Source organism: Lepisosteus platostomus, chromosome 5 (assembly GCF_059453375.1).
Source record: "Lepisosteus platostomus isolate fLepPlt1 chromosome 5, fLepPlt1.hap1, whole genome shotgun sequence".
NCBI lineage: Eukaryota > Metazoa > Chordata > Actinopteri > Semionotiformes > Lepisosteidae > Lepisosteus > Lepisosteus platostomus.
This window is the reverse complement of record NC_142615.1, coordinates 60,785,235-60,807,595: the sequence shown is the minus strand read 5'-3', so window position 1 is coordinate 60,807,595 and position 22,361 is coordinate 60,785,235. Positions and strand designations below refer to the sequence as shown.

General features: G+C 39.5%; 1 long non-coding RNA gene and 1 other non-coding gene across 3 annotated transcripts in view; one reads left to right on the top strand and one right to left on the bottom strand.

Moving 5' to 3' along the window:
• The window catches only part of LOC148670536 (uncharacterized), a 408,685-nt gene that overhangs the window by 349,902 nt on the left and 36,422 nt on the right, over window positions 1–22,361 (top strand). The gene's annotated exons all lie outside the window — the stretch shown is intronic.
• On the bottom strand, window positions 22,289–22,360 carry trnam-cau (transfer RNA methionine (anticodon CAU)). The gene has a single exon. It is a non-coding gene; the product is annotated as a tRNA-Met (tRNA).

Below are 22,361 nucleotides of genomic sequence, written 5' to 3'. Positions count from 1 at the left end.
TGAGGAATCAGAAATTAGCATGCATAAAAAACAGCAATTCTGTCAGTGAGCCCTAAATGAATTAATAGCAACCATGGTTCATGGTTTCCAACAGTGGGAAAAAAGGTATTTAGAAATGAGTTATTTCAAGAAGAAAATTTTCAGAATAATTGCAAATCTAGCAGGATAGAGAAAGCACAGAAAACAGGCAGTTAGATTGATCAGATTAGTACGAAAAGTTATTTAGCAAAGGGAATGAGAAGAGTGACAAACTAGTATGCTTTAGATATTTTTATCTGAACCAGGGAAAACTGATCATGTTTCTCTATAACAATAATAAAAAACTTTATTTTATATATCACCTTTACAAGTGGCATCCCAAAGCAATACAGTAGATATAAAAACAGATAAAAGGACCACAGATTACAAAGTAAATACATATAAGAAAGACAAGCAGTTAGAGGTGCTACCAAAATTAGAAAATGAAGCAGATACAGACACTAAGTCTTCTGAAAAGAAAGGTTCTGAGGTTAGATTTAAATGCACTCAGGGTATGTGACTGATATCACTGGGAATACAAATTGAGAGCTCTGGGGTGCAGCTAGAGAAGACCCTGTCACCCACAGAATGTAGATGTTCTTGAGGACAGCTAGAAGACCAGAGTCAGACGGACAAAGGTGGGGAGTAGACGGATGATAAGCCATATACTGTAGGTACTGAATGAGGATGAGGATTTTGAAGTTGACTCCTGATAGATAACCAATGCAAGGACTTGAAAACAGGTGTAATGCATCCCTGATAGGATTCTTGCTGTCATATTCTGAACATATTGAAGATTGCTCAGTGTGCTCAGTGTGGATTTAATTTCCCCAGTGAACAGGATGTGCATTTATTAATTCTAGAAAAAACAGCCTCTCTTGATTTCTCTAGTTCTTAGTTTCTCTAGTTCCCTTTAAAATAAACTATTATTCCACAATGCAGAGTATTACATGGCCAGTATTTACACATGATATTTGTGATTTCAAGAAATTAACACAAGCAGCTTTTGGAGATTTAAGTGTTGGCTGAGTTATTGCAGGATAAAAGACTAGAGATGTTGGCAAGAAGAAGATAATTTTGGGATAGCTGAGGAATACACTGATAACAAGAACACTTCCTAATGGGGTTAGGCATACTTTTGATGAAGATGATGAAGTTAACAGACTGTATGTTTACATAGATACTGAAATGAGGATTGTATTTTAGATTTTGTGTAGTTGCTGGCATTGAACTGTGTGTTGGATGCACATGAATTGAAGGAATGGGCAAACAGCTGATGCGGATCCACAGAGCCAGCATATTAAGATGTTTATAATTAGAGGCAATTTGTTTAAATAACTAGGTATGGATACTGACGTGCAAGAGAGGTGGAAAGGCTGTTTCCTTAAGCCAGCACTATTAAATATTTTATTCTCAGTGAGATGCTGCCATTTCATAGTGGGTTTCTAACACTGTGTATAGTTCCATCCACACAGTGCCTTTACTTCCATCCATTTCTAACCTCTTTATCCAGTACAGAGGATTTGGAGCCTATCCCAGTAAGCAATGGACACAAGGCAGAATACACCCTGGACATAGCGCCGGTCCATCACAGGACAGACAGACACAAACACACACACACCAGGGCCAGTTTTCCCATAAACCAATTAACTTACCAGTATGTTTTGGAGTGCGAGAGGGAGTCATATCACACATATGGAGAAAAACCATGTAACCCAGAGAGAACATGTAAACCCCACACACACAGGATGGCAGGAATTGAACCTAGGACCCCAGTGCTCCAAGATAGCAATGCTAACCACTTTGCCACCATTATAAATGGATGGATATCTTAGTTATCTTTCTAGTTCACAGGTTTGCATGCATAATTTAATTTTGAAAGCCACTGAGACATCAGGTACTACTCTTTTATTTATGAAAAACAAAACAAAAAGCATACTAACAACTGTGCCATCCTACTCTTTTGTTAATACAATGTATTATTTATAAACGGTTAACATTGTTAGCAAAATATTTTGAATTATATTTAACCCTATTTTTTCTTCAGTTTTGTATTTAACTTATTATATGATAGTCAGATTTAATGTATATTTGAACAATGAAAATATTTTTACAAGATGCGGGGGAAAGTGCAACAACTTATTACAGTGCTAAATTTAATATTATTGCTAATAGTTTATGCTAACACCTTTCTTAATTAGATGTATTTAAAACAGTGAACTGAGTGTAACATACCATTCAGAAATACAATCGAGAATAGTTTTGTGGTGTTTGTATGGATGAAACGTTTCTAAAATGTATAAATGTGATTGAATCCCATGGAACTATGACTTTATTTTTTAACAAACATTTCTTTGAAAAAATGAAACGTTTCCCTTGGTCAGAGATTAAATAAAACCTCACTCGCACCAAACAAATTTATATTTCTAAATATCACAACATGATCGAATTTAAGTCTTTTTAATAACAATGAATAGTCACCTATGTGTTACAAAATAAACATTTATATTGATTTGAATCGCGTTTTGATTTAAATTGTAAACGCGTGTTTAAATGTGTTTAAAAGCGATATACTGTATAAAAGCGCTGATTCTTATGGAGTGTGTTCCGCGGGGGATTCAAAATTTTTTTTTTTAATCGCGTATCTAAGGAAAATTGCAGTATAACTTTGTTCATGCACAAACAGTGGCATGTTACTTTATAATTTGGGTGTCTCCTCTTGCCAGAAAGCTCTAAATTGCAACGTAAATTGCAAAAATGCACTTGGAATCTGTCCAAGCCCTCCTACGAAAATTATTTAAACTGCGACACTGATCATTCATCTTTAAATAAACTTTATTTTATATAGCGTTTTAAGCGAATAGGTAATTAGATTGCTCATAAACCTAATCGCTTTTTCTACATAAACACAGCGTGATTGCTCTCTGAAAATGCTTTTCCTTTATATTTAGGCTCAGATTTCAACTATAGATCGTATTATAAACTTTCTTGGAAAAATGTATTTTATGTAAACCATGTTTGCTATTAATTCATTTAGGGCTAAAATACGTTCATTGTCTTCCAATCGAGTCGAGTTGACATTGGAAGCTTGCCACTCCCAGACTGTTAAACCAACGCATTAGCATGTTAAAGCGATTCTATTGAGGGAGTAGCCCAGCTACCACTTAACACTGTACTTCCTACTTTGAATACCTGTGAAACCGGTTTAATTCGTCACAGCCAGCACTCCGGCAGAGAGGGGGTTGAGTAGTGGATGCAGGCGAGATTTCCATTATTTCTTTATCATATTGGCTAGCTAATGTCCTCTCTTTGCTAGTTAGTGGCTATGTTTCTGCGTTGGGTAGCAACGGGTGACTGTTCTCAGGTGGAAGATGTAAACAGCTTAATTTCTGTGTTAAATAATTTTTAAAAATTAAAATTCATTCTATACAGCAATCACATATTTGGGTACCGTTTCATAAAACTTTCATGCTTAAAATGTTTAGGGAGAAATGGAAGACTGGTGTGTATTTTTTCTTTAAACTAGCGAGACCAGCCATACACAGTACAGTTTATGTACATACAGTAATGTTTATGTTCCTAAATTAATATAGTTTATGACCTTCAGATGCATTATGCTCCTCCTCTTTTTATGCTCAGCTACTAAAATTTCCCTTTAGTGGTAAAATTCCATATAAATATTCAAACCTAAGTGGATTAAAATGTGCACAGTAAAGACATTAAATGATTAAATCTTTTCACTACCAACCAATGCACCACGAGTGCCCCTGTCGGTCATTTTGGCCAGCCAATCACTTACCGCGGTGCCCTGCGGGTAGGTTACTGTACCACGGGTTTTTACCGCGCATGTTGAATGGCTGCATCTGTACTATTTGGGTAACCTAATAATAAGGAATCACATTAGATACACCTCTGTTGGATAGAAGCCAGTTTTCTTTGATCTTTCTTACATCGGAGTGGAATAAATCATGTCATGGTGACATACTGTTGATTTAGAATTCTTTGCACTACTACTTTGATGTTAACACTGTGTAGTGATCATATATAAAAGGGATTGTGTTGTGTTATGATGAACTTTTTTACCATTTTCATAATACTTTGTTTGGTTTCTGGCAATAGATAACAAATGGTTTCTAGTGATTTTGTGTTCTAGTGTTTTTCATTATTTTTTGTCAAAGTGTACGAAAGTTTGCTCTTACCCAAGATACATTTTTGGGGGATATTGAAACTTGTACTTACCTGTCTTTTGGAGGTGAATTCTGCTGAGAACACGTTGACAGTCTTCTTGAGTTTCCAACATGTCTTTTATGTAATGCTCGGGAGTAGGGGGTGGTTGCTCACTCATCAATAGTGCCTGAAATATAAAACCATAAGAAGGGTTACGAACTGCAAAGGATCCAAAGAGTATAAATGGGTCACAGATCAAGATCTAGGTATTTGCAGAATTTGACAGATCTCTCTTGATCAAATTCCTTTTTTCTTACTTTGTGTTTTTACAGCAAGACATTATATTGTTTTTGTGCTAAATGGCAAGCTCATTTAGGTGTTCATGGTCGTGCCTTTGTTTCTATATTATTGGAAAGAAACCTAGTAATTGATTTGATGCATCCATATCTAATCACCAATCTGATACACAGTAATTCTATCTCAAGATGCCTGTGTCATGTAATAAATTGCAAAGATTATCAATAATCTTTTATGTGTGCCTTCTTTGGAGTGTTTTTTGAAAAGGTATCTCTAATTTATAGAACCATTAATGCCAGAAGATTACCCTGAAAGCCAAACTTCCTAACAATAACAAACAATTATAACATCCACTGAAATATGTCATCCTATGTTTCTGTTGAATCTAAAACTACATGTCCTGCTTAAAAAAACCCTTTCATAGTGATAGTTTGCATGCAGAGCATACTCACCAAACTGGGGTTGGCAAAATGTACATATCCATGATACTTCATTCTTTGCGCTTTCATACTCTTCTTTTGAGATGCACAATTCATGGAACCAGTTTTCACAACTGTCACACTGGACCTACACAGAGTAAACCTTATATTAGTTCAGCTATCACATTTCATTGGCATGTTTTGTTATTATGTGCATATACAAAAGTTCACACAAAAACACAAGTGAACTAGGAATACAAATAAGGGAGAAGAAGAGTAATCAACAGGAACAGGGTACAAAAGAACACAAAGGTTGAACATGTAACACGTTAGGTCAAGGTAATGGCAAAACAAGGATAAACACAAACAAATGAAAGTACAAAGAAATGAACAGAAACCAACAAAGCCGAAACAATAGCGAAACAAAGCGATAACTAAAACAAAATGAAGCAAAGCAAAACCAAGCGGGAAGTCAAACTAAAGGCTCTTCCTTCAGAAAACCTCCATGTTATATAGTGAATAAGATGCACTCTGATTGGCTGAGAAGCTGATTGATCATGTCATACGGAACAGTGGTGTAATGGTGGGCTAATGGGGGAGGGAGAACAATCAAGTCAGCAGTGTGGAACATAACAAAATAAAAACACACAGACCACACACTGGGACATAACACACAGGTATGAGCTGTATGAAAGGGTTAGTGGCAGTTAGAGGAGAAACTGGGGAGAAGGGTCTGTTTAGACTTTCCAATATGACCCAATTCATTCTGTGCATTTACTCACCTCCCACAGTGAGAGAGACAACGCTGACGGCCTTCTGAATGTGTGAGAGCAACACTATGTAGTTCCCCTGATTGGATTGCCTCAGGTCCTGCAGTCTTGGTTCCTGATTCTCCACTGACACTCTGTCTCTGTACTGGGGGACACAGCTGAACTGAAAGACAATCAGGACAGAGGATGATATAAGAACACACTCTGTCAAGAATATAGAGCCGGCTAGTGACCCTACTGTAGACCTGCTCACCTCCCACAGTGACTGTCGCAGTGCTGATAGTGTTTCCCTGAAGGTCCCTCACTGTGTAGTTGCCCTGATCAGCTGGAGTGAGAGAGCGCAGTATCAGAGAGCTGTCCCACACCGACACTCTGTCTCTATACTGGGGGACACACCTGGCTGTGCTGTTCTAGACAGAACACACTGAGGTCCAGTCTCCAGCTCCTGCAGGGTCAAACAGCACCTCCGCTGGCTCTCCAGTGAACAGAGGGGCAGACAGAGAGGTTGCAGGGTGACAGTGACTCTGTGAACTGAAAGACAATCAGGACAGAGGATGATATAAGAACACACTGTCAAGAGCCCTCTAGTGACCCAGCTGTAGACCTGCTCACCTCCCACAGTGAGGGTCACAGTGCTGTGAGTGTTTCCCTGAAGGTCCCTCACTGTGTAGTTGCCCTGATCAGTTGAAGTGAGGGAGCGCAGTGTCAGAGACACTGACACTCTCTGCTCGTACCCGGGGCCAGGGAGCCCTGCACTGCTCAGTAAGACTCTGTGAGACTGGACAGATCCTGCAGGATCAAACAGCACCTCCACTGGACAAGCAGTGTGGAACATATAAACACACAGACCACACACTGGGACGTAACACCCCCAACCATAAAAACAAATCATCTAATGTTTGGACAAAGCAAAAAAACACAAAGAAAACAAATCTTTAAACCCTAGAAAGGGCATCAGCCAACACATTGTCTGCACCTTTCTTGTGCCTAATGTCTAAATTGTGGTTTTGTACAATCAAAGACCAACGCATGAGGCGCTGATACTGATTGTACATACGAGAAAGGAAAACTAACAGGTTGTGGTCAGTATATACCACGACAGGCAAACCACTGGACCCAACATAAACTTCAAAGTATTGCAATGCTAGTAATAAGGCCAAAGCTTCCTTTTCGATTGTTGAATAATTTACTTGGTCAAATAAAATTGACGAACCTTTGAAATGTGGCGTTTCGCAAACCAAAGGCCATAACAGTATACTGTAAGAAATTATCAGGGGTCACGAATGCACAAATATCTGAGGCACGCAGGGTTAGTGGTACCTACCAATAGCCCTTCAATAGATCCGACTTGCTAACAAAACATGCAGAACCTAGATTATCTATACAATCTTCCATGCGCAATAATGGAAATGAGTCTGGAACTGTAACTGCATTTACCTTACGGTAATCTGTACAAGACCGAAAGGTTCCATTGGGTTTGGGCACTAGCAGACAAGGGGAACTCCATGGACTACAGCTCTGTTTGGCTTAGCAGTTTTCTACAAGATAATTGACTTCCTTTTTCATAAGGGATCTTTTGTTGGTATTAACATGGTATGCATGTTGTTTGATAGGAATAGCACCATTAACATCTATGTCATGCTTTAGGACTGTAGTACGGGTAGAAATGTCACCAAAAAGAGATGAAAAGTCTTGAATTTATTTTACAATGTCCTCTTTGTTGTTCGGATAATAAGTAAGATACGATGGCAGATTCTGTAATATTTCAGAACTTGGCAACCTAGTGCACTGCTGAGGAGTGTTGCGCAGCACCAAACCTCCTCATCACCATTAACACTAGCAGAGTCTGTAACCCTACAGGCTGAAACGACAAAAAAGACAGCAGGCCCAGAAGTCTCATCTGTAGAGTTTACCTGTGGGTTGTCTCTGAAATGATAGGATTTCAACATGTTAACTCCCGGACGAGCCCCCAATAATGTTACGATCCCAAGTGTCTAGGGGAAAAGGGGTGTAACATTTAGGATAATTCTTTTGGAAGCAGGGTGAGGGACTAGGAAGCATGATAACAAGAGTAAGGAACTAGAGTGGTGCCAAAGGAAAGAAAATAAACAAAAATGGAGCTGGCTAGGACAGTGAGAGAAAGCTAATCTGACTACAAAAGAAAACCCGAAACACACGGTCTTCGGCGTAATATAGATGTAAATATAGATATAAATGTATTGCACAGGTCCCTGGCATATATTGCACAAAAAATGGTTGTAAAAGAAAAAGAAAGAGAACAGTTGTAGCAGTAGATGTGTAGATGCGTTTAGTCCAGAAACAGGTCACTGTCGATGTTGCCTCTGCCAAGACGCAAGGTGGATGCGTTGTACAGTCTTATGGCAGAAGGCAAGAATGACCTCCTGTAGCGCTCCCTGTCGCACCGTGGATGAATCAGTCTATTGCTGAACGTGCTCTTCATTCCTGCAAGCCTGTCATAGAGGGGATGGGAGAAGTTGTCCATGATGGCCTCTAGTTTGGACATCATTCTCCTCTCAGCCACTACCTCCAAGGGGTCCAGGTCAGACCCAATGACAGAGCTTGCTCTCCTGATGAGCTTGTTCAGCCTTTTAGAATCCGCTGCTCTAATCCCAGAGCCCCAGCACACCACTGCTTAGAAAATGGCACTCGCTACCACCGACTGATAGAACATATGTAGCATCTTACTACACACATTGAAGGACCTGAGCCTCCTCAAGAAGTAAAGTCGGCTCTGTCCCTTCTTATAGATGGCCTCGATGTTCTTAGACCATTCCAGTCTATCGTCGATTTGCACTCCCAGGTACTTGTATGAGTCCACCATCTCCACGCCACTCCCACGGATGTAGACAGGAGTAGGTTTGACCTTTTTCCTCCTGAAATCTACCACCAGTTCCTTTGTCTTTGTAACATTCAGTTCCAAGTGGTTCACACCACTCCACAAAGCTGCTGACCAGTCCTCTGTACTCCTCCTGCTGCTCACCCTTGATACATCCCACAATTGCAGAGTCATCTGAGAACTTCTGCAGGTGGCATGACTTTGAGTTGTACTTAAAGAATTTGCAGGTTTTTATGCTGCTTGGACTCCTTTCAAGCCTACGAAGTGACCCCTGTTTCATTTTCATTTTCAAACTTCAGAACCGAATAATAAAATGGTTTCGTTTGTGACAGCATTCCGTTGCAAATACTGTTTCCACGATGTATTCAACGACGCAAATGAAATATTTTAGTGCTGGCTCAAATGCGAGGAATTTCAGAAAAACCTGGAAAAATTTAAAGTGTGTTGTCCGCATGAACAGAACAATGCGGCGGTCTGTAAAAACGATCTGAAGCCACAATTACTCCTTTATTTCTGGCAGTTCATTCCGATACGATGTTTCTGCAGAATAAATGAAATGCCGAACTCCAAACATGTTGTTGTCTTTACTGTTACTCCTGCTGCTGTAGTTTTAAGCTTTAATCAGTGGGTATGTAATGTTGTATAGGGGCTGGACTACTTTGTTCATTCCAAATTCCACTATGTGAATTTATGCTTTTTTAATATAACCATTAACAATACAATGCATGCTCAAAAACCGTTACCTATTAGCTTAAGAAACAGCAGTGTTTGGACAAAGTGTGGTATTCGAACAGTAAATGCTGAAGTGTTTAATACTTGCTTGTGAACACATCTCCCTCGATTTAGACAAACTCTTGTTCGGCCGATGATTTCAGATCAAAATCGGAATCAAGTGGAAAGAAATCTGAATTATGCAAAGGTCATAAGGCACTAGGGATCACTGTACGCCATCAGGTCCTGTTACGAGGATTGGAGGGATCAAATTGACACAGGGGGACCCGACGTGGGGGCTGAACCCACAGTTATGAGATTAAGAGATTCATGCTCTATAGACTGCGCCTATATAGCTCTTGTGCTACAGCAGTAATGTTTCTGGGTGTGGCTGAACATGACATAATAGGCTGACAGCAGGAACATGTGGCCCACAGGCAGTGACAGTATCGTTATCACATTTGGCTGAAGTATATTGTGTTGGGAGCAGCAATAACTTTCCTGCAGAGATGGGAGTGCCTTTAATACAGCTCTTTCAATCGGATAGAGTAACAAGAACCGACCTAATGTTTCTGCTGTGGATCCATCTCCGCATAGGGGAAGGAGACAGTAAAATAGCAATTAAAGAAAGAATTGTGCTCGCTGCAAAGTAGGAAAGAAAGAGGTGTTAGGACATGTAAAACAGCTTGGCATGTTATTTAGTACATGGATTTCTCTTCATGTTCCTTAAGATGTGTAATTTGTATGTTGGTTGTATGAGAACAGTTTCTTCTAAAGTCCTGTCAATTGACAGTGGAGAGCTAGCTGGTGTTCGCCTTCAAGAAGACTCTCTTTAAGGCGATTACAAGTTTCTCGAACAAATCTGCATCTTATTTTTAAAATAGTTTGAGCAACGAGAGTATAAATGAATTCTCCCACCCTCCATTCAAAGATAAAACTCCATGTACGAGTCTAAGTTTCCTTGAAGCTACTGATGTTCGTCATTATTGGACATTCCTGGTGATTTTGACTAAGGAGCTAAATTTTTATGTGTTGTAGTTCAACATGTGCAAAACACTCGTATCCCCTGCAAATATCAGCAAGGTCAGTGATATTCTCAACAATTTGTGCCATTGCAATTCGTGCAATTCGTGCCATACTTTTTCGAAATGTATTCTGACATGCCAGGATCAGAGGGTCATATTTAAAAAACTGGTGCATTAAAATTTCTTGTACTTCAGGATTTTGATAGTCTGTTACATTGTCTTTCACATGTCGGTGTCAGAACTGTGAGACACTTTCATAATCGGGGGGAAGGCCGTAGCAATAAGCAGAAAGTACAATCACCTTTTCCCAGTGTAAGCCCGTGTTGTGGTGAGTTTTTAAGATTGGTTTGCGATTTTCTAAAATATATTCCATACAAAAACATAATTTGGACAGTCACTATTTATTTGGATATTCCCTTTCGCTGAGGATGTCTACAGTATTCCAGCCGGATTAGTACTGATCGAAGAGAGCCATCTACAGGCAAAAGGCGACATAACATCACAGCAGCACCATTTAAGGTGGAACGAAAAACACACATTAGCTGGCGAATAAGAAGCCAACTTAAGCCTCGTAGATAACCCTGGGAGGCACGCTCAAAATAATCATCTTTCCCAGTACTTCAGAGTCATATTTAGATCGCTTTACTGCAATTTTATTTGATTGGTGGGAGATGTGAAGCCATCGAACCTGTACTGCGCTTTCACATTGAAATTGAAGCCATTTCTCATGCTTTCTCTCAGTGTCCAGGCTGCAATTGCGTGTAAAGGAGGCGACTTGAAAATGAAACGTGTAATCACCTTCCAGAGGGTCTTTACGACGGGGTGCGTCAGCTAGTTCTCCATTATTGTCAGTTTACTGGACTTCTGAAGAAACCTATCTAAAACGAAGATACAAACTGCACAGTTTAAGGCACATGAAGAGAAATCTGTTGATTGACTCAAAAAATGTCGATACAAATAATCTGCCAGGCTGATTTACTTGTCTGACCAGCTCCCTCCGTCCCCCTTTGCTGTTAGCACAATTCTTTCAGTTTCTTTTCTTGTATTTTCCTTGCTATTTTAGTGTTCCCCATGTATAGATGGTTCCACAACCGAAACCGTTTTCACCCTGTGTTTCTGCACCGTCAGTCTGTATGAGGAGCTCCAGTGGCACAATCAGTCAGCGCGTGGTACTTATACAGCAGTGCACAGTGGAGTTATGCCGAAGTTGAGTTCGAGACTCAGCTAGGGCAGTGTCTTTAGCTACTGAAAGCAACTTTCGAGTTTAGATACTCTTAGGTATCTGATGGAGATAAATTAACATCAAACGAAGAAGTAAAGGTTTACTTCGAGTCATAATCAAATAAGGCTCCACAGCTGAAACATTGTGTTTCCTTCTCTTTTCAGCATGGAATAAACCTTGACTTTTTCCTTTGAAGCCCATGCATGCTGGCGCAGCTCCCTACTTAAATTACCAGCAGCTGTGTACCTCCAGCTGACCTGTACACAAATATGACGAGAGGAGCTCTCGCATTAGACTGTGTTTTTGTTGTTCCCCAGATTTGTTTTTAATGTTCTTTTTCTTTTGAAGTTGTTGCGTTTGTTTTTTTTTTTTCATAGTTGTTAGACTACTACAGGGATTTACCTTGGTTACCGGAAGACTTCTCGTTTTGTGTTTGTTGTGTTTTCTGGTTACAACATTTTTTTTCTATTGATAGGACCCCACGCATTACTATGGGAGTAGATAACTTTAGTTCTTACATTGTACCTGAAATTACCACATAAACTACTACTCTGTTTCCCTTTTTTTAAAAGGCACAAGTGAAGTTTGTTTTTCCTTGCTACTGATTGGTAGCTACAATGGGTCAATTGCAATAAACTTATATACAATAAACTCCGCTGAAATTTGTCAGCAGCTCTGTACTTAACCTGTTCTCAATTGCAACAAACCTAAAATAACAGCTTCTGCCCGTTAGATGTTACTGCATTAGCAGTCTAGCTTAAACCACCTCTTCGTAGGTTTTAAGCAACTCAGTAGCGGACTAAGCAGAACCATTGATCACATTAGAACTGTCTTGAATGTAATGGAAATAATGTACTCATTAAGTAACAAGCTTATGCACCACTTGCTTGAAAATTATTATTATATTTAACTAAATTGCTTTCCAGACACCACAAATATTCACAATGAATGTTATCATTACACGTATTTATTAATAAAAGTGTTATTTATTAATAATTAAGTTCCATGTATATCTTTATTAGTAGCTGTATTACAAGTAATGCATATACAGTCTTTATTATAGTTAGTTTTCAGTTATCCTGAGGAGGGAAGAGAATGGAAATTAAGGAAATAAAATTTTAAAGGGCTTTTAAGTCTTCAATGTGTTCTGTCATAGCTGTGTGTTGTCATATCTGGGTGTTAATTTAGTATATTTGTTGTATTATTTATTGTGATTTGACACTAAACTTGTGTTTCTCAGGAGAAAGCAGTAAGATTTTTTATTTGAGGGTACAGAAAATTGTATTGTACGGCCAAATGTAAGGTTATGTTAAGAAAGCATTATTGTTACCTTTTGCAACGTTATTTAAGACGGTTCTTCGGAATAGTATCCCTTACGTATCTGTGACTGTAGTCCAACAATAACGGTGCTGAAATAGCCGGAATGTGAGGGAAGAAGATGGAGATGGAACAGGAGGCTTATTCAGTCGATAGAAAGGCTGTGTAGGACTGAACACACTACAGTTATGGTATTGGGTTTAAGAACATTACGATCCTACAGTCTCCTGATCCGTAATCAGATGCGTTATCCAGTGCACCACTGGCCCTTGTACCGCATTCCTCAAGTGCACCACTGTGAGCTTGCGCCGCTACAATAATAAATCGCCCCAGTCCAAATTTTCTCAATTAGGTGCACGTTTTCTATGTGTATTTAGTTAAACAGTCTTTCATTTTTTCTGTTTTAAAAATTGCATCTCTTTAAAACAGACAAACGAGTTTGTCGCACTGAAATTCACACGAGGGAATTCAAATGAAAGAAATCGCAGAAAAGATATCGCGCTTAAAAAGAAATCCAGAGTGGAGACGCTGGTGCTAAAAAACAGAGCTTCATATGATGCATGAGATGCGTTACCTCTGAACAAAACTCGGCTCTTTAATCGTGTTAGGAAGAGTGAATAGTCAACAGTGTACATTTTAAAAATCAAAGCAAAACAATGAGACACGAAGTGAATTCGGAACACGAGCCTCTCCTTCATTGTTTAATGAGCTTTAAATGAACGCCTAAGTGAAAGACAAATTCACTATTTTCACTTTGTGATTAAAAAACACTTTTATCACCCGTTAAGCACTCCTGATGGTGTCGAATAGTTCTCTTTTCTACCCTCATCATTTGAGTATCCCCAGCTAAAATATATTTTTAAACTACAACAAAATTGCAATATTTTGAATACTATTTAAGTTTACATAGTCACATTCCCGGTGATATTGACTTAAGCGCTCAACTATTAACTTCTTGTAGTTTGACTTGTGCCAAAAGTTTGAAATCTCTGCAACTGTCAGGATGCTTAAGGACATCCAAAGAAACCCCATCACATTTAGGGGAGACGGTGTTGAGGTCAGATTAATTTGAAATGCGTCTCTGGGGACTTTTGATTTACCAACGTTATGTTTAACTGAAGGATACGCTGACTGACTGTGCCATAGAAACTAACGCACATCACCTTTCTTCTACATTCACAGGTTTTTGGCTAAAGACAAAAAAATCGTTTTCGTTTCCTTGCCAGCTGGCAGTAATTCCTCTGCACTGACAAAACAGATGAGTATTTTATCTTTCGCAATTTGTATGGATTTTTTTAAAAACAAGTTGTTCCAAAAATTAAATGAACACTTCCTTTAAATTTAATGTAGAAGCATGTTGCTGTCCATAATGATAAACTGTGTGGCAAGACAAGAAGAAAGGCACCACTGGGATTCAAACCCATGATCTCCTGTTTATTAGGCAGGTGCTTTTACCAACTAAGCCACAGCATTCTCTCAGCCTTGTGTTAATCCCGCATCAGCAGGGTCAGCTTGTCGGCACACCCGTCTCCATTTGGTGGTTTGAGCTGACGCTGCCATGACGTTCCCATTAAATGCGACTGAGAATACTCCAACCGGCGCGCCGCTACGCCTGCTGTCGGAGAACTAAGCCACGGCACTGGCATCAAATATCCCTTTTACAGCCACTTGGACACATCTCAATTGCTCTGAGACACCTGCATTCAGTGTGCGCTGAGCCTGCTCGCTGAGCAAGTGACGAGAAATGGCTTATGTCCAAGGAGCTCAATTTGCTTTTTATGTTCAACGGGGTGTCCACTACAGCCGGCACTGAAACGCAGCACGGGCTCTGTGGTTTGACATCTCCCAAGGTAAATGTTGAAATTGTAGGTGGAAGAGGAAAATTACCCTCGAGCATGGGGAAAGAGCCAACTCATGTCCGGAAGGCGCTAAAGTGTGTATGGAGGTGGCCTAGTGGTTAAAACAACAACTTCTTAATACATGATACTCTGCACAAGTAGGTTTGAACCCCATCCTCGTCGAGGAAGGGCTTTGACATGTTTTGACCTTTTTAAACTTGGTGTGCTTTCGTTTCGTTTGTTCGCTCCTATACTGTAACAGTAATATTTCTAGATGTGCATGAACATGGTAGGCTGACAGCAGGAACATGTGGCTCACAAGCAGTGACAATATCAGAGGTGTCTGCAGTGTGTTGGTTTGTGAGCAACAATAAAATAACTTGACGTGGAAGCAGGTGTGCCTGCATTAACACAGCTCCATCGAGCAGAAAAAGCAACACAAGAACAGACTTAAATTCAACAGCGAGTTTCTGTAGCTGAAAACAGAAACTACTCCATGTGATGATTTAACTCACAACCTCAACATAACTACGCTTTAAAAGCACCCCAACCTGACCAATTGCGCTACTGGAGCAACACAGCACAGTAGCACATTTTCCTCAGTGCACTCAAACAGTGCTTCTTCCCTAGCTTACCAGTTTCAAGACTTTTTTAAATCGATCGATGGATCAGGTGGGAATCACACCCAGATTAACTGCTTTCAAGGCAGCTATGTTCAACATTATACCCAGGACTGGCGCCAGGTGAATGATCTGTAGGGGGGCATCTGAAATCCTGAGGGGGGCAGTGATATTTTGGTTTAAACGGAGCCGTTGCAACCATCCAAGTGAATTCTCACAAGCATGCCACAGATTAGTATTTCATGTTAGAAGATAACGACAAGCAATCTGGTATTTAGTGATGAAGAACAGTTCCACGTTCATCAGAACTCACGTGATTATTTTTGTCAACCATATGTGTTCATTTTTGCAACAACATCAACAGTAACGAGGTTCTGAATCATTAAGAAATCATTGTAAAACCAACAGAAAGTACAAACTTCTATAACTACAGTCCTAGTTATATAACGATTGTACTATAAGTATAAGGATAAACTACTGCAAGGCAGTGGTCCACCTGAGCAAATAAGGTCGTAATAATGTTGACACCCCAAAACATAGACACTATGTAACATGCTGTTCCTGGACGGATAGCCCTCCTGCACATCAAACAGTCCGATGTAGTAACTGTGAATTCGGGGTTAGTGTAGTTATCTGACCATTGACAAAGTACAACTATTTTTTACGGGGCAAGTTAAGTGAAAGTGTTCAAAAACTTTTTATCCAAACCTTTTATCCAAAACTGAGGGGGGTGGGACTGTTCAGTTGAGGGTGCAATTTTGGCATGCCAGTAACATTTTCACAAAACGTCCTAGAGTTACAAAAACACTTACTTTGTGTATAAAGTGCATTGTGTACACACTGTAAGTTCACAACACGATAAATACTGCTCAATATGGGATCCTGTCCAGGAATATCAGGGCTGTAGAGGGTCAGATCTACAGATGTAGTAAACACATTATTGGAGTCGGTGTGTCTGCTCTCTGTGTGAGAGCCAGACAGGAAGAATAATCTGTGGTCTGGGAAGAAGAGACCCTCGTTGGAAGACCGGCATCCTCACAGGAGAGAATGAAAAAAACACTTTTTCAGGGACGCTGATTTTTCTCCTTGGGGGAATTAAAAGCACTTCTACGGAGTGACCTGGTGGTGCAATGGTAGCACATCTGACACCACCTCAGAAGGTTGTGTGTTCAAATAATGTCGAGATCGGCTGATGTGTTTTCAGGTCCAGCTGGTGCTGAACCCAGACATTACACCATGCAGTCCAGTTTTATCTGTATACCACATAGATAATCTAAATGAAATAACAGAGCAGTACAGAACACACATTCAAGAGATTGCACAGCAAGTCATTTTGAACACGACAAGAGAAAAGGCACACTGCACATCTGTGAAACATCACATACGTAAGACAGTTACATCACAGAACGGTTTCAGGCCCCTTTTTTATTACAGGTTCAAGCTAACCTGAAAGTTACAGAGTTTTAGGTCACTTTTGTATTAAATAAAATAAATATTATTTGCCCTTTTTTAAATTGTGGATGAAATCTACTCCCATGTACCAAGACCTTACAGTATATTCATGTTAATTAAAATGACCAACGCTATTGGACATTAGCTGGTGCTTTTTGTAACAATTTGCTATTTCATGCAGGAAAGAAAGGAAACCTGACCCAACGTTTGCTTTCAGGTGCGGTTCATTCACATAATGGACATCTATTTCTGAGGAGCCTGATTTAAAATCACACGAATCCGGTAGAAGTCGAACCTACAATCTCATGATGCAAAAACAGATGCGTTTTCCATTAAACCACTGGCCAATCATGTAACAGAATTGCACCATGGTGAGTTTAGCGCTGCAACTAGTAATATACCACCCCATCTAAAATTTCTTAGTGAGAAACGTGTTTTCTACATTTTTATCAGTTTTAAAATATCATATCTTTAAAACAGACAAAGGGTTTGTGTGTCATTCTGAAATTCTGATTGATTTAGAATTCAAAGAAAAAATGTTTTCTTCAACAAGGCAGTGAAATTATGACATCTTCACTCTACTTCTGTCTTGTAGTAAAGCAGACCTTGCAGTGTGAGCATTTGCTACAGTAAATTAGGTCATGTATCATGTTAAATCACTTCTTCAAAACAAAACATTTCCTGGTGCACATTTTCTCCATGAAAAAAAATACATTTTTCCCTTACATGCTTTCTCGTTTTTTTTCCATCAGAGTACAGAAAGAAGAAAAAAGGGAAAAGCAGTGTCGCAAAAGAACTCCATCACCCTTGGGAGATGTCAAGCTCATCGGATATGAAAAGTGCCCAATAAAAGCAATTTCTCTTCATTTATCTTAGCTTCGGGGCTGCTATTGTGTGTGAGGAGGCAACTTGCTCAGCCAGCAGACTCAGCGGTTACTGAATACAGGTATGTTTTGAGTGTCATGCTGATCATCTTATAAATGCAAAAGAAACTTTTAAAGCTGATGAAGTAATTTGCATGTGGCTACAACATCCCTGGAAGAGAGATTTTATCAGTTGCACATAATCTGTATTTTTTACTTTTTGTTCAGCACTGGAAATATATTTGTTTAAGTTTTCTTAAGAAGATCTCATGAAGTATTGCCAGGACCTACCTTTAACACTCAATAGCGATATTAATGGAGTAGAAATATAAGATAAATTGATGATCTGAGCTAAAATAGTCCTTATGCGCCTCATGTAACAGTGTTCGTATTCATAGCAAGTAATATTCTTTTTCAACCCCAAACGTTGCTATTGCATTAAGCTTTGTGCGACCATTAGAGGTTTCGGTAGCTTCTGGAGAGCGCACTTTTCCAAACTGAAACCTATAAGAACATTATTCAAGGTACACCATGTCCCAGAATCGTTCATCGGGACTAGGATTAATATCAATGGAAATTACTTCAAGATTTAACTGAAATATTAAAAGAGTAGGAAAGCATTTAAAATAGAAAAAATCAGTTTAGATGATATTTAATTTTTGAGAAATGGGCACATACTGTACATCAGCTCAGTGAGCAGTGCAAGGTGCTCTCCTGGAGATGATGTTAAATTAGTTAAAATCATGTGATAGTTGAAAAAGCTTAATACTTAGTGAAACAGCCAGCACAAATGGTTGCGTTTGTGATTATGTCGTTTCTCTACTATAGCAGCGTCGATAAAAGACCCTCTGAAAGCAGTAAAGCACTGCACAACTGAATTCGTTGCTATTTGGAGAAATCCACAAACTCGTGTTTTTCATGTGCTTTAAAAGACAGCCATACTCACCGACAAAATAACGACACTGCAGCTGATTTTTTCCGAAGCACAGTTGACCTTTCTGAGCCAAATGATGAAGCTCACCCAGTGAATACTATAGCAGAAGGTGGAGGAAAGTGCAACTTTGTAACTACTCCAACCACAGGAACAACTGCAAGAAGCAGAATCAATTTCCCATCGAATGGTGGTGTTGTCTGAGGTACGCGATGTGAACGTGTGCAGAGAATCCCACAATCTCTTCAAAACTTGGACAAAGTATTTCTGATGGAGCGCTGTGCGGAAAGATTGAATAAGCTTTGCTCCTGCCGATGATTCTGCGTGAAAAAGCACAGCATTCAAGTTTCACAGACAAATGCACCATGCCTACAGTACCAATTTTAAAAACAATTGCGGCACACTTCGATTCACACTGACTCAAAAGTGATCACGGCAGATGTTGTTCCCTGCATAATGCTGAAGGGACCTAAGAGCATTGCTGTTGGGAACACAAAATGAGGCTTTTTTATGCCTTGATGTTAAGTTGACAAAGACTATCTTGAAACACCTAGTTCAGTCTCTCGACAGACTGTCAAGCAAAGCTTTTACCCATTGAAGTCGCAATAGAAGGAAGGTCTTAACCCACCAACACTTAGCAGCGGCAAGATTCAAACCTAACCCAGCGAAGAAAATGGAGCACAACCCCAGCACTTAGACCACCCAGCCACACTCCCAACACCTTACTCTTTTGGAGAACGTCGGGTGTCAACAGAGAACACCGTTGAAATCGCTGAACTGCCTAGCGGACACTTTGTCGCCTTCTTCTGACCTGTATTTAATGCGGTTCTCTGAAAACTTGGCACGTTATATCTGTGCTACCTTTATGGAGGGCACACTCATAAGAATCATAGATTCGATCACAAGCATCTAAAAATGAGCATGAGAAAATGACATCACGCTATAAGGCTGAATGGCACAAATTCTCCTGTTACTTCTGCAGCAAATGTGTGTTTTTTCTTCTTAACACTGAGATAGTTGGAGATATTTGGCAGCAGTGGGGTTCCAACTCACACCAAGAGACTAGAGCTTTAATCCAGCTCTAAATTAAAAACTGGGTGACTTGTAAGGGCTGGTAGGAGAGGAAAGGAATAAATGCTTCTTTTTTGGATAAAGTCTTTATCTACTAAAAGAAGGAAAGAAATATTTGATTATTATTTTTTCACCAGTTGTTTTGATCAAATTATTGTAACGCAGTGACATATTAGGGTATAATATGTACATGAACGTCATGTCTGAGTCGATGATGGCAGCTGAGTATCGCTGGAGTACAGTTCATCATGAGTGGGTAAGCCTGCATAATGAGGGAGAAGAGATCGGCCTCTCTGACGCAGTGTCCAGTGACACTAACCTTCTGTCCTACTGTTCTCTGCTAATGTAGAGGGTGAATGTAAGGTTTCATTCTTGTAAAATATTTCCAAGCACTTTTTTTGTTGCTGAAAATTAATCTTGTGCATTTGAATGAATTCCGATATTGTCACCTAATTCTATACATTGTTTCATCAGACTAGAACATTGCATAGTGATAGTATTTCTTTCCGTTTAAATACTTCAGTCAAAAATGTAGAGAAGGTGCTCCTGTTTTCACCATTATAAGAACTGTGATGCACCAGTAATATTTACTCTCATAAAAGTATTGTAATTGTATTGTTCTGTTCTGTAACAATCTTGAGTGACACAAACCTTCTGTTTTACTGCACTACACTTCTCCAGAGGCCAGTTCGGCACACAAGGATCCTCAGTCAAACAAACACTGCAATCGCTTGATAAACGCCATTTCTCATCCTTTCTCTTAGTGTCGGTGCTACTATTGTATGCAAAGGAGGCGACTTGACAATGAAATCTTAAAGAGAGTCTTCATGAAGGTGTGAGCCGGCAAGCTCTCCACTGGCAATTGACTGGGCTTGTGAAGAAATCAATCTCATTCAACAACCATACAAATTGCACAGCTTAAGGCACATGAAGCGAAATCTGTGAGCTGATTAACACAAAACAATGTCACTTCACATTATCTGCAAAGTTGTTTTGCTTGTCTGACCACCTCTTCCTACTTTACAGTGAGCACATATATTTCAGTTTCTTTCCCCCATGTGGAGATGTATCCACTGCCAAAACTGCTGTCTGATTATTTAAATTATCTGTAAAACTGTTACATGACTTCATCTAATTGTAAATTTATAAGACGGTCTGTGAGACATTTGTGAGAGTAGCTGAATCCCAGGGCTGGTATGGAATCACACACAGGCAGGTCTTCTGTGTGATCTGAGTCCCACTGCTCAGAGCTACAGACTGGTCAAATGGTCACTATTGTAGACATGACCATCGGACCATCGGCTACAAATAATCAATATACTGATCATAGTGTCACTACTGGTGTTTATTACATAAATACTATATATAAATAATAAAATAATTTCACACTCATATGTGTTATAAAACATTTATAAACATTTTGGGAGGCTGACATACAGTAAAGAAAGTAATACTGAAGGGCTGGAAGTCCTGGAAAGCGTTAATAGAACCTTCTTGCTTTCGACCTGGAACAGAGCCCACAGCTGCCAGATCAGTGACCCCTGAGCCCTCTCACAGAGAGGAGAACCAGGAGCTCTTTCATGTCTCTAAGAGGGCTGGGAGGAAGGATAAAATGGGGAAATGTGACATGAGTCCAGGCTGTTCTGTCTGATATTGTTCATGTAGCAGCACTGATTTTCTGAATATCTTCTGGTTCTGAATTGTGAGGATAGAGAGCAGTACGGAGTTGAGATCCTGTCTGAGTGTGAGTCTGAGCTATGAATCTGACTGAGAAGAGAATAATGATTTTTTATTCTGCCTGAGAATTTTCCTGAGAATTTTTCTTCTTTTCCAAGTGGTGTTACATCTCCTTCAGAAACTCTGCACAGACTGCCAGAGTAAGAGAAGAGGAGAGAGAGATGGACAGATAAGAGCAGACACAGCAAGAGATACATACGTCTTGATTTACTTTGAAGCAAGTGTTCATTTCTTTTCTGGAACAAGTTTTTTCTGAACTTCAAGAAATTCATACAACTTCTGAAAGATAAAATACAAAAACTTGCTTCTCAGGACAGAAGAAATGCTGCAAAAAATGCCAGTGATTTGTGAAAAGCAACGGGAATGTGTCCCTGTGCAGCTGTTAAACAAATGGCTGGTGGGTCAAACGCACTTAGGGACGTGCTTCAGATTGTGATGATGTAAACATAATCTGCGCTAATAATTGAAGTGATTTCTTCGCAAACCCTCTTGAATGTTGCAGGAAATCTTCGTGTTTTACTCGTGTGCAACTAAAACAAGTAAACAATTCAGTACCTAAGTCAATGTCCAAGAAAACCATCCTCACGTGTGGAATTTTTTTTTAACTGGCTGTTGGGAGAATTCATTTATACACCCGTTGTATCCTTAGCAAAAATATTTTAAAATTAGAACACAGATTTGTTGGAGAACTTGACAATCCTTGACAATCATTATTAAATGAGCATTATACAAATGTGCGTTGATATTTTTAATATGTACCTTAATTGTAATATATATATATATAATTGCTTTGATATGGATGTTAATTTGAAGGAATTGAGGAAACTATGAAGGATCACAGAACAACCAAAGATACATTTGGGCATCTGCTATTGGTAAAGATTAACGAATACAATTAACGAAGTGTGAAGCTTCCACACACACGAGAGAAAAAAAAATATTTAAATTCACTTCATTAGACTGACGGTGTGTATAGCAGAGGATGGTTTCGATCCATCGACCTCTGGGTTATGGGCCCAGCACGCTTCCGCTGCGCCACTCTGCTA